The sequence below is a fragment of the Sparus aurata genome, chromosome 20 (assembly GCF_900880675.1).
Source record: "Sparus aurata chromosome 20, fSpaAur1.1, whole genome shotgun sequence".
Lineage (NCBI taxonomy): Eukaryota > Metazoa > Chordata > Actinopteri > Spariformes > Sparidae > Sparus > Sparus aurata.
In genome coordinates, this window is record NC_044206.1 from 4,168,932 (window position 1) to 4,190,388 (window position 21,457).

The 21,457-nt window shown below is 41.7% G+C and overlaps 1 pseudogene; it reads left to right on the plus strand.

Moving 5' to 3' along the window:
• Positions 1–2,205: 2,205 nt before the first annotated feature.
• Positions 2,206–2,857, plus strand: LOC115571461 (uncharacterized; annotated as a pseudogene).
• Positions 2,858–21,457: the final 18,600 nt, after the last annotated feature.

The window sequence follows — 21,457 nt, forward strand, 5'->3', positions numbered from 1 at the left end:
CTTCATAATTGTAGGCCATGAGGGAATGAGCCCTCATGTAGAAGTCAATGTGACACATCTGGCTCTGATGTCTCAGCTCTGAGTAAAGGGTTGGGATGAAAGCACTGATGAAGGAACACTCCAGGCTGTTTATTCTGCCCAGGCTCTGATCTGGCCTCAATGCCAAATAATTTGTCACTTTGCTTCAGTGACATGTTTTAAAATCTTTTCTGGCTTATGTGATAAAAAAAATAAAATAAAAAATATAAAATAGACAATAATCATGTCTGGATGAACCCAATATAATACTATATATACAGTATACTATATTATAAGTTTATGTTATGAGCAACAATTTTAATCATTCCAATTAAATTTAGAGAAAAGTTTTTGGCATGATGGATGACTAAATATTACAAATACATAGGAGCTTCAACCACTGTTATGAAAAGAAAGCCAGTCAGTGGCACTGATCACAGCTACAGAAAAATTCAAAATGCTTCTTTTAGCAATTGAGAGTAAAACATGGCCCCACTGTGAAAGTGAATTAATTTTAAGCTGCCCTGTGGTGTTTTCTTGTGCGCAGACAAAAACTCTGTTCGACATTAAGTTTGTTTTTCGTCGCAACACACTGAGAATAACTAACACAAGATGAATGCATGTCCTACCTCATAAAACATTCACAGCACAAGTGGTCAAACACCCATGTTAATAAGCTTGCAGTCTTCTTCTTCCCTGCCTTTGTGGGCTATTTCTACCATTTTGTGTGTGTTACTGCCACCGACTGTCCATCAAGGGAATAGTTTTAAACACGGATTGTGTGTTCTTGTACCGCCTCTTGCAAAAGCTCAATAAAAACAAAACAGGGACCAGTCGTGACAACATAGCTCCATAGCACTACTTGTGGTGGAAAACTCCACAGTGTACCTTTAAGCTGCAGATTACATTATCAGTTTCCTAAAACAACATTGCACATAGTACATTCTTTAAGCGTGGCGACTGCAGTCTTTTCACTGGAACACACGATGGGAATTGTAGTTAACTCCTCTATTTTCTTTTTTTTACCATTACATGACTTTTTTTTATTTTTTACACACAATGAGCCTGGACCCTCTGGTGCCCCTGGAAGACTAAGTCAGTTGGTAAGATTCTTTTTATCAAACTAATCTACATTTCTTCAGATATGAATGAATTTCACCATAAGGAGGGCCGACTGGTCACAGTTTGATTTGTTTTCTCAGAAAGGGTGACATGCTCAAGTTCCATCAAGTCGAGACCAGAACATGGCTTCCCACATCACAGTAACCAGAGTGAAAGTCCTTACTGAAAGCTATCACATTTTTCAGAGAGAGAGTAAGAGAGTAAGCCTAGACACATAGACACTGCTAAACTGTAGCATTTCATCAGTAATCCTCTTTCCAGTTTAATTAAATCTACAGTTACGGTTGTAGAGTCCAAATACAGCTCACACAAGGAGGCAGTGGACAGCAGATGGGGGGGGGGGTGTACTGGTGTAGTACTCTTTGAATAGCCTTGCTATCACTTAGCAGAGATTGTCTGCAGTGGCTTGATAACTGGATGAATCCATTTAATCTATTTTCATGTACCCCTGATCCTCTCACTGGTTTTCCAGTCTGCTGCCAACCACACGCACAAGCACACTTTCTGTTTCATTCACCAATACGTGGCTGGGTGTAGCTCTGGGAGACGGGTGTTGCTGTTTTCCTGTTTCCAGTTTCTAAGATAGACTAACCATGTTCTGACTCCAGTGCATTACAACACGAGAGTGTTGTTGGTCATCTCACTTCCAGAAAAGAGGAAAATGTTATAAAATGTTCAATTACTGAATAATAAAATTGAATGTCCTCACAGTTACCATTTTATCATGCAGCTTAGTTGCCTAAAGTTTAATAAGTTAGCTTGTCAATTCATGTCATTTCTGCTGCTAGGGGTCTCTCAATCAAAACACAAAAAGTGTGGGGGGAAGGCCCCCAGGCGGCAGTAGTTCAGTAGGTAGAGTGGGGTCATCTAGTAGTAGGAAGGTTGCTCGTTCAAATCCCCGGCTATCCAAGCTGCATGTCGAAGTATCCTTGAGCAAGATACTGAACCCCTCCTGATGAGCAGTTTGCATCTTGTATGGCAGCCGCTGCTCAGTGTATGAATGGGTGGCAAGTGTTTTAATGTTTTTTGAGCGGTGTGTAGACTGTAAAAGGTATTTAGAAATGTATGTCCATTTACCATTTACTCAGAGTCAGCCAGCTCTGGAGGAGAGAGTCCAGGGCAGAGCCAGACTTTGTGGAGGAACAAACACCCAGAGTTATATGGATTGCAACGCGCATCTCGGAATGTCAGGCAGACATCTCCGCTTGGACAACTATGCATCACCACAAGCTCAACCTTCATAAAACTGAACTCCTCTTCATCCCGGGGAATGACTGCCCTCGCATGGACCTGTCAGTCACTGTGGAGGGCGTCACATTGCCTTCATCAACTGTGAGGATCCTCGACAACAGAATATCCTGCACCCCCAACATCACTGCTGTGTCCCGATCCTGCAGATTTGCCCTCTACAACATCTGCATGATCCGGTCTTTCCTCACAAAGGACACAACGCAACTCCTGGTTCAAGCGCTGGTCATCTCCTACCTGGATTACTGCAACTCGCTCCTGGTTGGAATCCCAGCCTCTGTGACTAAACCGTTGCAGCACATCCAGAATGCTGCAGCACGCCTCGTTCTCAATCTACCCAAATTCTCCTATGTGACCCCGCTCCTCCATGACCTCCACTGGCTTCTTGTTGCGGCCCGCATTCCAATTCAAGGGGATGGTGCTGGCCTTCAAGGCCGTCAGCAGAACTGCACCCATCTACCTCCAGTGAGCTTGTGGATTTCTCTATTTTTCTGGGATATTGTCAGTAGACAACTCAACAAAATATATTACAGCAGTCTAGTTTTACAAGTTTTTTTTATCAAATGGTGTCATTAACCAGTGTTTGACCAGTGGACATTTTAGTCTGATGGTGGTATAAGATGATTTGATGATAAGATGTGCATTCTGGGGATCATTTTCATTGTATGGGGACGAGCAAGACACTGCTAAGAAATTGCTTGAAATGAAACCAGCATTTAAAAAAATGAAAATGAAAAGTGGATAAATGAAATAGTATAATATATAAGAGAAATGTATAAATACTAGCTAAAAATAAGATACATTGTATTGTTTTGTTTAAACTAAATACTATAATTGCTTAAATAATTATCAGGAGCCTTCTGTACATTTCATTTAATATTCGCGTTTCATGAAGTAGCTATTCATTTATTTCTACTGCCATTCTGTCTTGTGATTTTATTGCTTTTCATCAAGTGTGTCTGTAGAGAATATCATATAAATCCATTCAACAGTTGTCAAGATATTTCACTGGAAGTAGATCAGCACACCAACGTTAACAACCCCAGAGGTGCATCACTAGCGTGGCTGATAAAGTCTGCTGCTCCTCATCCCTGATGCTTCCAATAAACATCATGTGCAGATGAGTGGCATGTTGACATTAAGGAGAGACACAGCCTGGCCTGCTGCCGAGGGCCCACTAAGAAACATCACATGGACAAGGTAAGGCTGGACAGCAGCCGACTGCTCTCCAAGTCTCAAAAAACATTTCTCACATATCCTCCTGTCCCAGCTGAGGAATGACTTTGCTGCAACAGCGAGACAGTGATAAATAGAAGTGTTCAGGTGACTCATAGGGAAGCCTCTAACAGCTTAGAGCAGGGTGGAAGTGCAGCACAACCACTTTAAAGAGCCTTTCTTTGTTGGTCTGAGTTTGTAGTGCGTCTCTAGGGCCTTTGTGGTCGTTTCTGAGTCATTCCAACCTGGAACAAAGCTTATAGATAAGTGCCTCAGTTTCCAAGAAATATACTTTTGTTCTTACAGAATGTCAAATGGTGTCTTGTGAAGAGGGATAAGTAGAAAACTTGTAGCAGTGTTTCCTGTAGAAACAAGCGACAAGAAACAGCACTATGAACAAGAACTTTAAGGTGCGAGGAAGCCTAAAGTTGGTTTTCTTTGGTATTTAATCACAAGAGAAAAGTTAACTTTGCTGAATTTTTGAAAAAGGTTTGTGTAGATTACTGCCATGTTACAAGAGAGCTAGAGTTTGAATGCTGAAGTAGGTTCAGGAGTTTTGCGGAACTGTTATCTTGCATTGCTTGACAGTGAAATCAGATTACAATCCCTATTTTAGCAGGCCATGATGGACTGGTCTGGGCTCTTTGCCCAGGAAACCGTCCATAGTTTCAAATTGTTCTCCGCTGAGCAAAACTAACCTGAGAGTAAACTGTCACTGCAGTGGTTGAAAAAACTGCTCTAAACATGAAGCTGACACAGATTCAATGGTTTGGGCTGTCTTGTTCATTCATTTTTCCTGGCTCCTGGTTCCAACTGGTCCAACTGCTGCTCTCTACACGTCTGTGTGTGCATGACGGCTATACTGCGTATCCTGCTTTCCATCAGAGTACATGTTGTGTCTTAAAGATGCAATCCACTAATGTAGTATTGCACTTCTATAAAGTTTGGGTGATTGGGTCCATTTCAATTAACATACTCAAGATAAAACGATATGTGTGCTCAAACTGCAGGCATAGACAATGTTTAATATGCGTTGGAACCGAAATTACAACTGCTGACTTCACATAATCAACTCAAAACACAAACTCTAAATTTCCTGTCGGTTTAAAAATACAGCCATCACTGATGGAGACGTATATATATATATATATATATATATATATATATATATATATATATATATATATATTAGTATAGTGAAGTAGTGAGTATAGTTACTGAATGATTGAACTGTAAAGAAATTAAGAAATGAAATTCCTTATTTTGTTATACAGAGAGAGTAAAGTACCAAAGAAAAAATACCGTGGTATTGCCATCAAATTCCAGGTACCAGTATCTGTTCAAATGCAATAGTAGATGCGACAGTAGGATTTCCAACAAAATGTCTGTTGGAGGAATGTTTATGTTTACGACACTGTCACGGGATCAGTGCCACGCCTGAAGCAGGGGTTTTCAGGCGTTTTAATTGAAATTAAGCAAGATAACTTTCTTGAAAATGAATTTAAACTTCAAAAACCTATAATTTTCCTGTTACACTTGTCTTGTTCTGCTGCACTTTATTGATGATTGGCTGTGCTAGCAAAGTTGTTGACTGGCTAAATATTGATACTAAGTAATGAGTATAATAAATACATTACTTATGTATGTATATACATACATACATAAGTAATGTATTTATAACAACATAGCATGTGCACATGTGTCCATAGGTATGACAGTGTAAGTGAATTACAAGCCAAAACAGTTAGAGCACAAGATCACAAAACTATCAATAACAATAATAAACAACAAATAAACAATAATGTTCCTTTAACTGTAAGCGCTTTTGTTGCCTATGGCTAACCACAGATGAGGTTGTGAACCCTAGACTCTGTTTATCTCCTTTTTGTATGCTGACCACCCACAAGCAAGTCTGGTGCAGCAGATACATGAAGTGCCTCATTCACTGAAATAAGCATTTCCTCTGAACAAAATCCAATTATTACAGTGTAATTGGGAAAACAACTTGGCCATATATAAACACAATTTTAGGAGACGAGGATGTGCAGATGCTTTACTGCATTGAGTGGTTGTTGAAATCAAGTACATAAGCACATCTTAAGGGACAATTCACTCATATTACAAATGAACTCACTTGTCTCTAGTAGTATGTAAATAGCCATTAGAGATGGTTTTGTTCATGCTTTGAGATATCTGTCTCTGTGATGTCAAGCTGTACACCAGTACAAGGTTGATAAGATGTAGCTAATGTTGCAAAGAGGACTACAAAAATACAAGTAATATCTTCAGCAATGTCTTTTTGCAGAAACAGTGTCTCCATAATGTCCCAACATCAACATAACGTAAGAGTTGTTATTGGAACTACTACTTTTTATTAACAGTGTAATTTGTCAGATATGGCCAGAGTTCAAAGGTAGCTCGGAGAGATAGGGGCCTCATTAAAAGAGTAACCGACAGAGACTTCATAAGAGTGAGACAAACTACTTAAAGCATTTTTAATAGGAAAGTCTGTAACCTCAAAAAGCCAATCGTCTGCTTTATAACTGCAGAACCTGGAATGATATCAACCAAACACATTGTTGCATTAACAGACGCAAACAGCTGAGATTCCCTACAGTTTCATGGTGTGGCTGCAGACTGTTAGCCTGAAATAGTAGCTCGGGGGCTTTGCCAAGATGGCTGCTGAGCAGCGAGACTTGCCTGTAAGGACTTTGTAACCAACAATTTGCCAGCTACCCTTGGTTGTAGCTTAGCTAATTAGCTTGTGGCTCAGATAGCCAGGGAGCCAGTCGCACTACAGTTTGCCTAAGACGGAGTGACCACAGTCAACATGGCTCGGTTCAGCTCCGTTTAGTAACCTGAGAGTGAACAGATGTTACCAAGGCAATTAAGCCCTGCCCTAGATCAGTTTGGTTAAAGAAAGCAATATGAATTGTGCAATGTTTACATTTTTTTTTCTGTTTGGTAAGGAAAATAAATCTAATAAAATAAGAATATTTCCCTCTTGACATTATGTGAGTTAATTTTGTTCATTTATTATATCAAAAAAGAGAGCTTGTGAAATGTTGCAGACTAGTCACTGGTATATATCCTGCTGAAACTTGCCTAACGTTTCAAAGTAGTGTTATGAGACAGGAATGGCTGGGGTTTTTTCAATGTTTTAAACAACATTTCTGTCTCTTTCTTACAAATTTCTCCATAAAGAAATAGTTTCTATCAAAATCAGACAAAGTAAAACAACAGTAGCTTCATGGGTAGATACAACTAGAAGCAAGTGAGAAAACAGGGTTTTATTTTTACTTTTGAGTTTTCCAACCCTGTAAGTAAAAAGAAGCTCATAGATGAAATAGTCATGACAAAGTAGCCTACTTAAATAATCAGTCCAGCAGACACACTGTCAGTTGCGATAAAGTCATGAAGTGTGCACTGTGCATTACTTGCAACCCCCCAGGCAAGTGCTAGCTCATCGCATGACCCGTCCCGTATTTCACCACTTACCAGGTGGCCTCACCAAGATAGGAATAACAACTCTGTAATCTGCTGTCACTGCGTAGGCTGCAAATCATTTGATTTTTGTGCAACACATTTGATAATTCAGTGTTAGTTTGCGTGGATCTGATAAGCCGCTGGTAAAGTGGTGTTCCCATGAAGGAATCTATTTACTGACAGTCATGCCACCCTCTATGTTGTGCTCTCAGTGGAGCACGACTGCTACCATAGTAACTAACACAGACTTGCATCCTTTTCAAGCCTGACCTCCCACCTATTTCCCCCCACTGAGTGTGTCCGTGTGCTATGGGGGATGGGATTGGAATGGGGCGTGTATGTATACCTACTTCTGTGCATGCATGTGGGTTAGATTCGCCACAGCGGGGGTACTGAGGGGTTTTCACTGTAAAAGCTGCAGGGTACAAACACGCTAATGGATCCCAACAAAACCCCTTTTTTTTAGAGCAGACCGTCAAACAATACTGTCGGCGGATGGAAGAGCACTTGGTGGCCTTTTTGCAGCACAATAATGGGCCGCAAACGTTTCATTCGTAAGCATCATGCTGGCATACCCACAGTATAAATATATAAAGGGCACTCAAAATACAGAAAATAGATGAATTATTAATGACACCTACACTGGACAGAATAAAGGCAGTTTCAATGAACAAACCCAATAAAACAAAATGCTCCTTACAGTCTGTTTAATGAATACGTGTTCCTGATGTGATGTATACTGACGGTCCCACTGATCGTTCACTGCTTTGTATATGTGTTTCCAATGGCACCCTGAAGATTCTGGTGACTGTACTGTATATGAGGATGTGAAAAACGCCCACACATTTTGGCACAGAGATAATGTTTTATCACAGAGAGGTTGTCTCTTGCCGCTCTTATACACAATGCGGGATAACATACGGTGAAATGGAGCGATGAAAGAGCAAAAATGAATTTTCTGCTGTGATTTCTGTTTAAAGGAGCTCTGAAGGTGGTGGGCGTGCGTGCATTCTTTGATTTGTTCATGCATTTCACTCTGGGCCTTTGCGGAATCCAGGGCCTTAACAGGCAAAAACACTCGTCTTCATTTGCATGAGACTCATCGCATATTTATTTATTTTTTTTATTGGGATCAGTGACGGCTGATGAATAATTTAGTCAGCTTTCCTACCTCGCCTCCAGGGTCACGCTGAAGGTCCACTTCCCAAAAACTCCCCATTATCTCCAGCTGACTGCATTAGTGCTGCCACAGTGGAGCCCCACGCTGAGAGCCTCCTGACCTTGCTGATGAAGGAGTTCTGGGGAGAAGGAGGTGACATCATCAGACGAGGACAGACTCCAGGCTTTCCTGAAGGGCAGTTTCAAGAATAATAATTTTCTTTCATAGTTAAAATATAAATCGCTTGACTCCTCCATTGATTTTGCTTCGCGGCAAAAGATTTGTCTGATCCTCATCCTTAATATTTATGAGACAGCGAAAGCCATGACCAACCTTTTTCTCTTTTGACAGAGAAGATTCATTTTAAAGTCAAACTGAAATGGAAATTCATTTTTTGCAAAGAAATGAGTGTATATGTACATCCTATGAATTTGTTTTGAGGTGTTGGAACAGGATAATATCTAAAAAGAAGAAATTAATTATAATGTAACAAATTCCAGCAAAATAAAAGTGAACAAATGCTAGCTTGGTTACGCTTGGCGACCACGTCAGTGTTAAAGAGTCGTGTTTGTGGGTTCAAAGCCTTTTTGAAATTGCTATCAGGCAGATAGCAGAAGGTGGGAGGATGTCAACTGAAATAGACCGGCAGTGGCAGGCTTAAACCACAGATCTTGACGGATGAATGACTTACACTTACTACACAATTACTATACATGTTTTCTGTAAGATGATCAATGTACAAGTTGTAAAGTTAGATTTAAAATAGTTTGTAACTAAAGTCGGCCTGTAAAGACGGACTACTGAGTAGATGAGTTGTGGGACATTTGATGATGTATTTTATGTCATAGAAAAAAATAGAAATAAAAAAAATGGGTAAATATTTTCAGCCTGTGGTAACCACACGCCTTATTATAGACAATTAACAAAAAACCCATTAAAAAAAAGCTCAGACTTTGAGACGAAGTAACCAGATGTGCAAAAGTGCTCACTGCTTTCCAGGTTCTAAGACTAAAATTACACGACTCTATAGAACATGTGCAGTAGAGACTCCCTCTCATCAAACAAGCAAAATCCAGTTAAGCCCTCCGCAAACTTGAATGGGGATAAAATCATTTAAACGCGTGGCTCTTCCTTCCAAATGTTCAGACTGAATGGATCAAATTCTGAAAATGAAATTAGTTTTACAGCTGCTTCATTTACATGTGAAATTACAGGAAAAAAGTATTTTGGGCCAGTGTGTATCATAACTTCACAACACAATGAATCCTCCAAAATGTCAAAATGTTGTAATGGGAAAGACAGCTTAACTCAGGCTCATACCAGTGTTTGAGTTATAATCTGAGCTTTGTGGGGATCTCTAAATTAACTAACCCTATTGTATAACTAACTGACAATTGGTTGCGGAGATAGATAAATAGGCTAATAGATTAACAGGTGTGTTCCGACAGTGAGACTGTTCACATTTGGTTTTACGATCTTTCCTGAGTGATACAATCATAAGTGGACAAGCTTCAAGCCTGTCAATTTACACCTGAGCTCAGCTCCCATTGGCTCCCACGTAACTCTAACGCTGGCTAATACTATGTGGACTTGGAAAAAAAAACGTTAAAAAAGGAAAATGCTCATTGTATCAATGTCTACAGGACAATGCCTATATTTTTTATGTTAGCAATGCAGGCTCACAGCTGCCACTTAAACAGTGTTTCCACAAATAGAACAATTTTTTTTTTTTTAAAGCAGACAAATAGGCACAATAGTTCTGAAACAATTACTTAGTCCCAAATTCAACATCAAATCGACTGAGTTTTTTGCTGCAAAATACGGAAAGAAACTGAAACCCTCAAAGCAATTTGTTTTGATATGGAACAAAATGGTTGCAAGGCATCAACTTTTAATGCCAATCACGAAATCCACAGCTGTGTTTCAGATACATTCTCAGAAGAAAATGAAGTAGCCCTGCAGCGGTTATTTTTCCACTGAAAACCAACTGAAAATCCATCTGTACAATTTCCTCTATCTCATGCCCTGATTCACACACGCAGGGGGACAGGACTGCTTTTTGGCAACCAGATAGTTTTGTGAAATCAGCTTTGCTTTCAATAGGGTTGTAGTTCCCTCCCATGTGGCCATTAGGGTTTCTGCTTAGTACTCACTCTATCCAGCATGCTACTGCGTATGTGTGTGTGTGCGTGCGTGCGTGTGTGTGTGTGATGTCAAGAGAGTGTGTAGGAGCACAGGGCTCAGCTCTCCATTATAGCTGTGATTAATGGCCTAAATGAAACACAGCTTGGACGTGAGGGAAAATGATTTCTCACACAGGCTGTCTTAAATAGAGAGATTCTATTTACTGTTCTCTCCCTCCATCCCTCCCTCCCTCCCTCTCAGTCTTGCTGTCTTTCTCTGTCCCTCTCAGTCTTTCATCATTCTCTTTTCTCATATCGTTTATGAACTTGCACGTCGCCACTCTTACACTCATCCCGTCTCTGTCCTTTTGTTCTTCTGATTTTCTCTGTCTTCACGCAGCCATCAGTCTATATTTCTCTTGCCTCTAGTCTCAATTCTCACCCTGTCCAAACCTATTTACTCCTCACTTATATTGTCTCTTCATTCACTTTGCTCACCCCTGTCAAATTATTCCCAACTGCCTTGATACTGCTGTCATTAAAATACTGTTTTTCAATGTGTTTCAGCTTGTCATTTTAATTTGTTGTTGTCTGGGGAGTGTTTAGTCAGACCCCTTGAGGTTGTTCTATTGTTCCATGCACAAATAATTAATTACAACAATTTCATGTGTTCTTTGATCATTTCATGTAGAGTAGAGATGGAACAGGACACAGAAGTCATGGTACAGTACCTACCTCAGTTTCGGGTTCACAATTCAGTTTGGAGTTGGAAAAAATAAAAAATAAGTATAAGTAACAAAACATTCCAAATGCATAAGACGGCCTCTTTGAACTAATTTTAAATGCCCACATTGGTTATATTTTAATACAGGGCAGATGAACAAAATAAATAAACCTGATGTAAATGCCAGTTTCTTTAGTAACGCCTTTGGCCCTGTCTGCTTTCACATCTAGAGGCAAATACTCAAATACTGCTGGGATAAGTTCTCATTGTCCTGTTGTCTTTGTCCTAGCTCAGGATATTGATGCATCTGAGTGATGCCATCCAATAAATTTAGCATGTTTGACGTGTTTCCACTCACACATAACTGTCACACAATGCCGACACACCGTCCTCATCTGATCCACTACTCTAGCTCCAAAATCTTCCCACAGAGCTGATCAGTCAGTCAAAGTTTCTTCTTGTTGTCTTGATTTATTGCTGTCTGCTGCTTTTGTTGTTTAATGGTGGTTGGTAAATAGCTTTTAGGGGCGTAATTGCCATTTACTGGATTGAGTGTGGCTCAGTGGATCCGATGGTTATACTCCTTGCCTTTCGACATATGCTCTCAACATAGTGTGAGGTGTTCATCTGATCACTGAATGCTCTGAATTGTGATGTCCACATATGATGTTTGGGGACAAATACATGTAGCCTTACCCCCCTCATGTAAAGGAATGATTGCTTTTGTAGTTAGATGAGAAAATCACTATCACTGGTGTATGTTCAACCAGGAGAGACTCGTAATTTTTTGAGTCAACATTAAGATTTACTGCCATGCGTTAAAAAGAGAATGAGAAAGTCACTGACGGTAAGACTCCATCGTGATGAAGTAATATATGGAGAGGTGATGCTTATAACATGATAAGCATGATAAAGTGAGGACCCAACTGAATAAAATAATCAAACAAAAATTAGGACAATGACAGTATCATGAATGATGTGTGAGGTCACGAAGATCATAATGTATATACATATATACTGATATGTCACATAAGAACCAAACAAAAACAAAGTATTTGAGATTAGGGATACACCACTATGTCTCACAACACATTTCTACTTACCACTCTTCCTCATACCTCATACTTCCATCTCTGTGACAAATAGCAGGTGAACAAACTGGTGTGTCCCTTTACACACTGACGAAGACATAGCTTCATACTATATATATACATACTGCTGCCAACTAAGGCTGCAATTCCCGACAGAGCCATATTTATACATATATGGTCTTTGAAACCACCTGAAGAAGTTCACGGGGTGAATACTTTTCATAGCTCTATATACTAGCAGTATATGTTTATCCAAAATGTAGCATAAACGTGGTATGCAGTATGACAATCTTAAAAACCTGCAAGATACCTAAAAGCCTGACTGTCATGCTGAAGAATATCTTATATCTGACCAGTCTACCTCATATCAGTTTTTCCAACACATGATTTTTTTTGTGTCAGTCAGCCACAATATCAACATTGGCCGCCACATATTGGTTTTCTATTTTTGGAGCTCACTCAAGAAAGCGCACCTGTCAGTGAATAGCATAATGTTATATACTCTGATAAGTGGATGTGATTGTGGTTTTTAGTCCACAAAACCAACGAAGAGTAGGAGGAGGACTATTGAACGCAGTTGGCTTGACTGTAACTTTCTCTGCAGAGAAGACGGCTGGCCTCATCGTCAAGATCAAGCCCCCACAAAGAGCACCAGGAACTTGAAGCCAGATTTTTTTGTGGCCAAGCCGTGTAATTACAATGTCATGTGGTGCACTGGGGACTTTTTTCCCAAAAGCTAACATTGTAAAAAACACTACTGAAAAAAAAGAAAAAGGCCTTCGCCCATAAGCTAACTGGAATTGGCCCCAGTAACCCCCCTGAAAAAAGGGGGGATAAAACATCCCCGCGACCCTCATGGAAAAAGCGGAAGAAAACGAACGATCTTCTGAAAAACAGTAATAAAAGCCTCACAACCCCCGCAAAAATGACTAATTTTTACTGTCAGAATTTGGGCAATTTGAGAATTTGGTCCAATAAAATTTGGAGAGTCTAGAACATTTTATCCCCATCAAAGTTAGCTAGCCGCTAGACCGGCATTTAGCTGAGACAATTAATGTCTGATTCTGTGGGAAACACTGTATCTACTGTGTCCCATGGGTCGTTACAAAAAGGGACTCAGACGCAAGTTAAAGCAAGCTTGATTAACATAAAGCTGAATTCAAAGGCAGCCAACTTACCTTTCAAAACAGGCCATTGCAAATCCCCAAAAAATAAAGGGAAATACAAAACTAAATGAAGTACGGGCCAGAATGAAGCTGACAAGGTGAGAAGGAAAAGGAGAGGCTTAAACACACAAGGGTGAATGAACAAATGAAACACTAGGGTTTACACGGAAAAGGGACAGGAAGTAGAAAGTCAGAACAAGACACATGAGGATGAATCCTACAAAATAAAACAGGAAACATCTAAACTGAAAACCAACAACTAACAGCAAGGACCAGTCAGGGAAACAGCAAAAAGGATTTAATATTATTTATGCTTTTTTGGATTGTTTTCGTTTGCCATTTAATCACTAAATCACTTCTGAGAATTAAAAGATAAATCGCCTCTGTAGTTTTTGAATATTGGCAGTTTTTCCAACATTTTTCAGAGTTGGAGCAGATCCACACGCACCTTCAGGGGAAATTTGAAGATAAGTAATATGGCAAATAATAATTTTACAAAGGAATGTACTTTTACACGTAATTTATGCCAAGAATCATATAAACGACAAATATCACATTCATCGGCGGTACATTGGTGTGATGCCGCCCACTGAGCTGATCTTTCAACCTAAACACAGACTGATATGATTCCCTCCTCGTTTGCACATGACGTTGACACCTGACACTTGACTCCTCGCTGCTGTGACAGCAGTTCCTTGCGGTGAAGGTAAACGGCTCACTGCTGTGTGTCACCCCGCTGAAACAAGCCCTCTCTGGTCTCTGATGAGTCTGTGAAGCTCGTCTCTCTCCCCCCCCGGACCACAACAACTTTGATTTCTGTGGGAGTGGGGAGGGGGCAAGGCTGAGCATGAAGGCAATGCATCAAAACGCCTTTGCAGTGCCGCTGATAACACGGCGCTGCCTCAGGAATAATAGACTTGATTGAATTAGCCATCCATTTTTCTCCACGCTCATACATCTCGCTGTGGCTTGATCCCACTGGCAGCCAAACGCTTGTGATTGAAGAGTCAGAGGAGGGGGTGGTGGACAGACAAAGAGGGAAAAGTCAAGAGGGGAGAGGACGGGTTTGAAAGATGGAGCTCGGATGTGAAAAAGCGGATGGCTCAGATGGGAAGACTGTGCGTTTGAACGCGTTCGAGCTGGGGTGAAGGAGGTCATAATGGACATCCAAGCCTCTCTTTTGTCTCTTGTCCTTCAGATCTTGTCCTTCAGCGTCTGCATAGTAGCGCTTTTCCTAAAGGGAGGCTTCTACCATCAAACAGAGGGGGGGGAAGAGGTTCTCTCGGCTCTTGACAATTAGAGACGCCCAACAAGAAAAAGTCCTTCACATGAATGATTAGAGTGTGCGCCACATTAATCAATCGTGTATTGAGAGGTAGAGTGCTGTGGCATGTTTGAAAGGATTTCATCCAGAAACATCTGAGACCTGGAGTATTAAAGAAACATGCTAAGAGATATCTTTGTATTCAATCCGCCACAGACACCGGGAGAATATAAAACATGAATGGTGGCCCCTCGCAGTGGAGGAAGAGGGAAGAGGTGTCACTGTGGATCATGTAAGATCCTGTGGGCCCAGACTTTGAACGCCACAGCTGCTTATTAATATTCCTGTCTCACCGCATGCTTTCATGGAGGCTGAGATGGGATTGCTGCGATAACTGAAGTACCTGGCGATGGATGCAATCCCCTGAATTACCTGGAACCTGACCGGCAAGCTAAGCCACCCATAATGCAGCCTGGAAGTAAATCAATGGCTGTAATAGGTTTGTTTCCCTCCCTCGCCCATGCTCTCGCTCTCCCTCACTAACTTCCCATGAACATAGTTGACACAGTCCCAATTTGTTGTATTTATTAGTGTTTATGAAAGGATGGAAACTAAGAGTGTGTTGACATGGTGACAGGGTGGGACATGACGAGATCCGTGACAGTTTGAATGTAAGCAGCTTTATATTATTTCAAAATGTGTGGAAAATTTGTTTTTTCACTTATTATCTTTGTCATAGTTCTGATTCAAGACGCCGTCAGGGAAAGTTATGCTTTTGTTTAGAGTTGAACTTATAGACAGACAAAAGACTCTTAACCATAATAAGTAATGATTAATGATTTAATTAATGATTAAAATCAATTTATCAATTAATTTCATTATCGCCAGTTTGTCCTGCTACACTTCCATTGTTTTATCTTTGACATCATCTATCTTAAACATTTATGAATGACATGAACGACATGAATGACGTGTTTAATAAGCTGATTTAAAGCCACTCCAGACAATACTCAATATCGCGTGCCTCAAATAGGAGGAATGAGTGACGCATCATAATCCATATCCGTTCAGCTGAATGATATGTTGTTTAAGCTAACTTCCTGTCCGTTTTGAAGCAATCTCCTCCCTCCTCTCTATGTCACCACCCTTGCACATCTGCTTTTTTGTTTCCAAGGCAGCTCTCTTTGCCTCTTTCTTTTCTTGGTCTGCTCGGTAGTAAAAGCTTCACCGGGAGCGCTGGAATTGGTCGTTTTCCCCGTTTCAACATTGCCAGTGTACACACCAGAACAGGAGGATCCTGCTGTCTGCCTGTTCAGGAGCAGAAAGGACCAAATGGAGTTCTCTGTCCTGGTTGGATAAAGTGGGCCGGGATACCAGAACGTTTGTTTTTTCTTTTAGCGCAGGGAGAGAGAGACAGAGCCCGGTGCAGAAGATTACAGTGCAAAGTTGGAGCGGTGTGAACTGACCCGCTGCAGCTTGCCTAAGGGCCGACTGATGGGGTTGCCTGTTGTAGAATGTAATATATGTAATCAAAGTAATCAGCGCCTTCTGTTTAATTGACAACGTCTGTGCTTTTACTCTGCTCCGCTCTCTCTCTCTCACACTCAACCAAACCTCTCTCCCCCGCACTCTCAATCTCTCTCCCACAGACTCGCCTCACAATGAACGCCCCTTTTGTTTCCGCCATTTCAAACGCAACTGTAGCTCCCTGCCACTGTGCTCATTCATATTTTAAGGTGCTACAATATATGTCTATACAATAAAAACAAAGCCTGATATTGATATGGGTTGATCAGAAGTTGCTATATTCATTATTCATTAGAAAACTCCTATAGAACGCCCTCAGAATGGAGCTTCAGATCAATATTTGATCACAGGAGCAAGACGAGTATTACAGAGGGCTTTTTTTATGAATGTGAATAAATAAACCTCACTCAGTTTCCAGTCTCATTTACAAATGACCTGTAACAGCAAACGAAACCATCAGCGACAACACTGCTTATTTTATATAGATATCATTAATGCCTGTGCGCGGGTCCGATCACATGTATTCCAAATAAATAACACATAACTACATAACCTCATTGCAATCCATCATTCAGTCTCTTTGTCACTCACATGCGCTAGCCAAGATCTTTACAGCAGCGTGTCGTGCCGTTTTTGTCCAAAGGGGCCTGGAATCAATAAAAACTGAAACTTCCTTGTAGTCACGTTAAATTTGCTTTAATTGAAGCTTATCTGGCGAAGTTTCAGGGTAGGACCACACCTCAACAGCGCCAACTTCCGATATTCCTATAAATAACCACCTGACCCTCTCCTCTTCTTCGCTCTCGTATTCTGCGGCTCTCGTATTTTGCCAGAAACGAGATCACGCGACATCGCCTCGAGCACATACAAACTTTTGTACGAGCAACATCAGCCTCTACTCACCTCATCATGGACTTCCTATCACGATCCCCGTCGGACGATTATCTTTTCAGACGAGATCAAGATCACCATTCATCAGAAGCCAACAACTTTCCCATCACCGCCGTACCCGAGACCCCGATTCCAGTGGCCCAAAAGCCGTCTAGGAAGCGAGTGAGTTCGAAGAGCAACACCGTCTCATCCATGGTTCGCATCCCGCCTGGTTCATCTCTCCTCAACATCCAAGATTACCATAGTTCGCCTGACGACTCCTTCGTGTCTCACAGTCCACCTCCTTCCGCAGCAAAGAGAGGACAAGGAAATTCTGGAACAGAAAGTTGCTGTCGCCGCAGTTTGCCGACTCCTTCGCCCCCGAGAGGCAAAGCCTCCCGCCTTCGTTCCGACAACACCGGCATTAATGCCGTCCTTTATCTCTCACCTACTATCCATCACTTCTTCCGTCCCATCACTCTTGACTTCCATCTCCCTGGATAGCTCGAGCCATGCCAAAATCCATCAGTGACTCAACCTTTTCACCAATTTGAACGGAATCACTTTTCTTTTTACGACGACCAACCGACTCACCCGCCAACATCCATCTGTTCATCGATGCTCCTTCTGCCGGTTTTGGGGGTTTCTACAATGGAAGATGGTTTGCACCAGAATGGCCTCCTGGAGCTCGCAAATGAATGCCAGAAGTTCAGAAGCTTGGCACCTCACGCAGATACCTTCCTGACGCCGGTTCCTCCATATTCAGCACTGACATTTAACTCGTAAATACTGCGCTAATACCCCTGATAGGTGACTCCCAGAGCTCCATCATCAACAGTCTATCGCCCTCAACCCCTCTCTTCCTACTGGACAGCTTGGAAAAGCTTCCATTACTTCACGACCAATATGACATAACCTTTCCATCGTTCGATCTCATCACCTTGACGTCTTTCATTACTTACGCCCATTCCATCATGGAAATTAAAACACACACCATCAAAGCTTACCTTAGCGGTATCGGCTTCTTTTCCAAGCCAATAACCGGCAGTTTGATAACTTCCCTTTTTAAAAGACTCCTACGTCAAGAGCCAGCTAAAAGCCTCGCTGTCTTCCTCTTACTGCTGACTTGCTGTTAATCTCCCTCCACACCATCCGTTCTGGGTACAGCACTCCTCAAGTTGCCCGAACCCTGGAAGCCATGTTCTTCCTTGCTTTTTCGGTTTCCTCAGATGCTCCAAATTCACCACCTAAACCATTCACTTCGACTCAAGCCGTCATGAACATGCACGGCCACTTCAGCCTCCCATAATGGCATCCCAGAACACTTCATGCGACTCATGGGCCGCTGGTCCTCCAAAAAGTATCACCACTACATCCGTTCAGATCTCAAAGATCTCAGATACGCACAATCTCATCTCAAATGATTGGAGGTCTTTGGGGGTCCGTCGCTGCCCCGCTGCAGCGGCGGATTCTCTACAGAGCTTCCCCACAACGCACTCAAAGAACTCGAAGAACCAATGTTTTGTTCCTAATAAATCGTTTAAACGCATCTTGTTGACGGTGTGGTCCTTGCTAGTGAATTGAAGCTTATCTGGCGAAGTTTCAGGAGTAGGACCACACCTCAACAGCGCCAACTTCTGATATTCCTATAAATAACCACCTGACCCTCTCCTCTTCTTTGCTCTCGTATTCTGCGCCCCACCCCCCCACCCCGTTTCTCTCTCCCTACTTCTTATTTTCTTTCCTCTCCTTCATAGGACCATGAGGGGGTCCGTCGCTCCCCGGGTGCGGCGGCTGATTCTCTACAGAGCTTCCCCACAATAAACTCGAACTTCCCCACAATGAACTCAAAGAACCAATGTTTTGTTCCTAATAAATCGTTTAAACACATCTTGTTGATGGTGTGGTCCTTGCTAGTGAAACATACTTTGAACAACAGACAGGCACATCTGTATTGTAACACCAAGTAAAATATAACAGTCGATCCCCATACGTGATTTGTAAAAAAGATTATAGAATATTGGATTGCTTGAAACCTTTAAGTTTTTTTCATTTTAGTTGACTTTGTTTCTGTAAATAGGGGTGAAATATGACCTAGATGTTGGCCAAACAGTAATTCCATGTAGGAAGCTGTGTTTTACTTACATCTGATGTAAACTCTTCATTTTTCTAGACTGCGCACAGCACATTAATGATTAGTAAAGCCTTTAGCAAAATATATGAAAGGAAAAGGAGGTCAAAAGTTACAAGTTTCTCTCATGACTGTGAAAACATCCTCCTTTTAAAAGCTGAAAATAGTCTGTCTTCAAAAAGCTGAAGAGCTAAAAGCCAACTCGACACCTTGTATACTCATAAAATATTTATCAGTTTCAGTTTGTCACCTGTGTGTTAAGATTTCACAAGTAGGTTGTGGGTTAAACCAGAAAGTCTCTGTAGTCTCTGTAAGTAATTCTGATGGAAGGATTTCCTCATGTTCAGTCCACAGATACAGAAATTAATCCAAGACTCTTGTCCAATATTTCATCATCTTCAAGGGAACGGAAAATAGATCAACCATTATTGTGAAGTTAAGGTGACACACAGCAGTGAACCGCTCACTTTCACCGCAAGGAACTGCTGTCACAGCAGTGAGAAGTCAAGTGTCAGGTGTCAACGTCATGTGCGAACAAGGACGGAATCATATCAGTCTGTGTTTAGGTTGAAAGTTAGGCTCAGTGGGCGGCATCACACCAATGTACCACCAATGAATGTGATATTTGTCCTTTTTATGATTCTTGTCATAGGTATAAATTACATGTAAACTATATACCTTATTAAAAATATTATTTGCCATATTACTTAACGACAAAACAAATTCTGAAAATGCACTGAAATTTTAAATTGTCCTCTTTTTGTAGGAACAGCCTGATCTCCATCAGGCGTCATCATTTTACGATCTGCTGGGTCATGATTCTGAAACCATGACGACTCAACGGAATGCCCTGATTGTTTGTTGAAGCGGCAGCGCGGTGTCAGACTGCACTGCAGATTGAGGAGCAGCTTTTCCAATCCCCCACCTCTGAACTCAGCTGTCGAGAGAGAAAACTGACCTCAGACCGGGGTTTACAGGTTTGCTCATCTGTTCTCCCCAGGTCCGTACACAGATATATGGCTCAGTCTATTTTCTGCCGTCTGAGGTTGAACGAGGCTGCAGTCGTGCTGGGATGAAACAGAGAGGGTTGATGTGCTCCCTCACCTCTGCACCCGTCATTCCTCTGCATATGCCTTCTCCCCTCACTCTCACCCCTGCCATCTCCCTCATTCCTCTCTCCCTTCTGTTTTCCCCTCCCGCCCCTCTCCTCTCTGCGCTGCCTCTTTAGATTTATCACTTGCCTACCCTTACCTCTGGTGAGCTCTCGGGCCCTGCCGCCTAGCAGAGGGGGCAGCAATCTGCCGGAGAGAGCGACGCCTCGTTTCTGAATGAGGTGACACCCACCTTGGTGCGGCTGACGTGAGGTCAGACGCAGCCGAATGAGATGCCGGGCCGATGTCGGTCCGCCTATTACACATGGCAGAGGTGAAACATGTGGCACATCACTGTCTTTATAATAACCGCCTTTGCTGTGGGGCGTCCTGGTGTACCTGCGCTTGTGTGTGCTGGAGCACCTTTGCGAGTGTGCTTCCTGCTCTGTACTTATCTCTGACATGCTGTTCAAAGAGATTCCCTATTCATTACAACAGGGTTTTTATTTTTGTTTGATTTTAAAAGCAGATGATTAAGTATCAAACAAGATTCATAATCTTTTATCTCTGTATACAATCACACTATCTAAATCATGAAAGCCATACAGATCACTTGATGTACTCCTACCAGTCTTACATTTTGAGTGATCATATGTGAGTATAGGACTGTGTGCACACTACTGACCTGAAGCTATTACTACCTGCTGTGCCAGGGAAGGATAATCTATCGCATGCGGCCACGTCTGGATATTATTTCAGTGGTTTGAGGCATGGGAGCATTGTTCTTGGGTATTTAGTTGTAAGGTTTTCACATACTGCTCCATGTGTTGAATACTCTGCAATCAGCCTTTCTCTGCAGATGCAGATTACTTTAGATGTGAGGAGCTGTGGCGAGTCCAATGCTCATTCTTCTTAAAGGTCTGTTTTCTGGTCTCTACCAACTCCTGAGCCAAATATCTGACTCTTTAGCGGCTCAGTGCTTCATCTAAACGTGCTCTTTGTAGGCAGAAATGTAAATGTGGCGGACCCTGCCACCTTTCTCGCTTCAAACAATGTTCTGGGACCTTATTGTCATCTGAGAACAGCTCGTTTATTCACTTATGGACAAAGGTTTTGTATTATTACCTCTATTCTACTAAACTACATCATGCCCTTTTAATGTTCACCAGCTGGCTGCTGGTAGTGTACTGTGGGTTTTCAGAGCTTTCTTTTTTTTCTTTAA